The sequence below is a fragment of the Thamnophis elegans genome, chromosome 4 (assembly GCF_009769535.1).
Source record: "Thamnophis elegans isolate rThaEle1 chromosome 4, rThaEle1.pri, whole genome shotgun sequence".
NCBI lineage: Eukaryota > Metazoa > Chordata > Lepidosauria > Squamata > Colubridae > Thamnophis > Thamnophis elegans.
This window is the reverse complement of record NC_045544.1, coordinates 122,011,213-122,014,174: the sequence shown is the minus strand read 5'-3', so window position 1 is coordinate 122,014,174 and position 2,962 is coordinate 122,011,213.

Below are 2,962 nucleotides of genomic sequence, written 5' to 3'. Positions count from 1 at the left end.
TTTCTGAGCTGAGTTTTTGGCTATAAAAACAAGTCTGAATCGGGGGGGGGGGGGGGGACTCTACAAATCAGAGTTCCCTGCTATATTAAGTCCAGCATTTTCCCCTCAGTTTTTCCCTCACTAATTCCCCAGAAGTAGTTTGAAAGGAACACAGAGAGGCTATATCACAAAACAGGACCATGTAACTCAGGGGTGGATTCCGGCTTCTGTTACTGCTGGTTTCCTCAGGGATGTGTCTCATGTGCACACTTGATGTGCACTATGCACCCATGTGCAGTAGTAAAAAAAATGCTTCTGTGCATGCGCAAAAGCAAAAAACAAAATGGTGGTACCTATGGTGCCGCTGATAGAACCGGTTTGGGGGCATGGCCAGCCAAGTTACTACCTACTGAACCAGTCCGAACCGGTAGGAACCCATGTTGGAACTCATATAGCTCCCTATCATCAGTATTAAACCAGGGACTTTTCTGCGGAAGTTAGTTTCTTTAAGAACACTGCTGAATTCTTTCCAGCTTTTATATCCCTGTTCTTTCAAGATGTTGAGTGCCGTGAGTCTCCAAGCAAGAAAATTAATTTTCTTGTGAGATCCAATTTTTTTAAAAATCCAGTAAAATAAAAACTCCTTGGGAAATGCAATAAAAATAACACAATCACATCTTGGCTGTGAAAGAATATAAATTTACGCTTAATAATATTCATAATTTTGCTTTACAAAAAGAAATGATTTAAAACAGAGAAACCCTATTACAAATCCCTTCAAGTTTTTTTTTACATCAGAATAAATATAACATTAAGCTGTAATGGGAATTGGAGGTGGATCCCATCTTGTCTTGCCTTTATAGCTAGGATTTACGTTCTGACATCATGACCCATGTTTCATCATTTGTTTGTCTTAATGGATTGTAGCACACACTGGTGTTTCTTTCCAAAGATTCTTCAGCCGTGTCTGTAGAATATGTTAGTGATCCTGCTGTCCCACTGTTGTCCTAGTTGGTTAACAAAATGCAGTATTACAGTCTGACTTTGCCCGTTGCCTGCAGTTTGGTCTTCATTGGCTCAAGCCTTCCATCCTTCCAAGGTTGGTAAAATGAGGACCCAGATTGTTGGGAGCAATATGCTGACTCTGTAAAACTGCTTAGAGAGGGCTCTTAAGCATTATGAAGCAATATATGTCTAAGTGCTATTGCTATTGCTACTGACCAATGAGAATATTTTGAGGCTGCTGATCATAATTATATCAACTGTCCACCTCTTTTCCTGAGATACAAATGACTCCAAGGGAACCTACAATGACTGATGAAAGATAGATTGGCATATGAGCATGTAGCCCAGAAAGTATGCATTTTGTACATCATATCTTCTTGGCACCTTAAGCAAGAATAATTGTTTAGTGTTACATGATAGATAGGAATAAAACTAGTTAAATTATTGCATTGGGCCAGCTAAGCTAAGAGCTTAGAGGGTTGTATGATGTTTAGATGTTAATCATAAAACCAACTCACCTTTTCCCACTCCCATTATGCCATGGCTTACAAGTTAGGCAAACTCATATAATAAGCACCTTAACAGAATAACAGAGTTGGAAGGGATCTTGGTGGTTTTCTAGTCCAAACCCCTGCTTGGGCAGGAAATTCTTTACCATTTCAGACAAACGGTTGTCTAATTTCTTCTTTAAAATCTGCAGCGTTGGAAAACCCACAACTTCTGAAGGCAAATCATTCCACTGATTAATTATCCTAACTGTCAGGAATTTCCTCCTTAGTTCTAGGTTGGATCTTTCCTTGATTAGTTTCCATCTATTGCTTCCTGTTCTGCCTTCAAGTGCTTTGGAGAATAGATTGACCCCCCTCTTTTTTGTGGCAGCCCCTTAGATATTAGAACATTGCTATCATGCCACCCCTGGTCCTTCTTTTCATTAAACTCAATTCCCACAACTATTCTTCATATGTTTTAGCCTCCAGTCCCCTAAATCTTTGTTGCTCTTCCCTAGACTCTTTTTAGAGTCTCAACATCTTTTTTTTATCGTGGCAACCAAAGCTCGATAGAATATTCCGAGAGTGGTCTTACTAACACCTCACATGATCTTGCATACTTCCTTCCATCTAGATGCAGTTCCATTAAGAATTATGCCGTTCCATTAAGGAGAATAAGCACAAATGATAACCCTTTTCACAGGTTTTATGTCTCTATTGATAAAAGAAATATTTCCAATATATTTATCACATTACAAATCATTTTTTCAATCCAAGAAGGCGAGCAATTTTGAAAGAACATTGATCATCTCCTCCAGGGGTGTCAAACAAGCATCATCAAGTGACATATAGCGACTTCCCCCCTCCCCCTGCTAAACTGGACATGGGTGTGGCCAGCGCATGATGCATGTGGACCATGAGCCGGGAGTTTGATAGCTTTGATCTACTCAGTTTTCATTAGCTTAAGGGATGTATCAGTTCTAATCACGTCAAGTACTTGAATTACAGAATGAAGCTGGTTTAATTGTCATTTTCTGTTACAAGTAACTATGAAAGATGCAATTGGTGGTGGCAAAGACCTTGTAATTCCAGGATTCTTTTGTAGAGAGAAGAATGCCGTTAAAACTTCAAACACCTGAAAGGCTTTCACTGAGAAAAAAGGTCTGGATTTGCTTCCAAAGCTCCTGGCGGTTGGATAAGGATGGAAGCTTCATAGAGGGAGATCCATATTCAAACTAAAGAGGAATTTCTTGACTATGACAACAGTTAAGCAATAGCACAGCTGAGCTGAAGTTCTAGGCGCTCCATCACTGGAAGTTTTCAAACGAAGATTGGACAGCCATTGGTCTAGGATGGTCTGAGGATTCCTTTCTTCAGAAGAGGGTTGGCCTTCACATTCCCTTCCAACAATTTGATTCTGTGAAGATCTTATATCAACTGATATAAATCGTTGGTATATGATGAGTGTGGCTATCTCAGAATGCATAGCT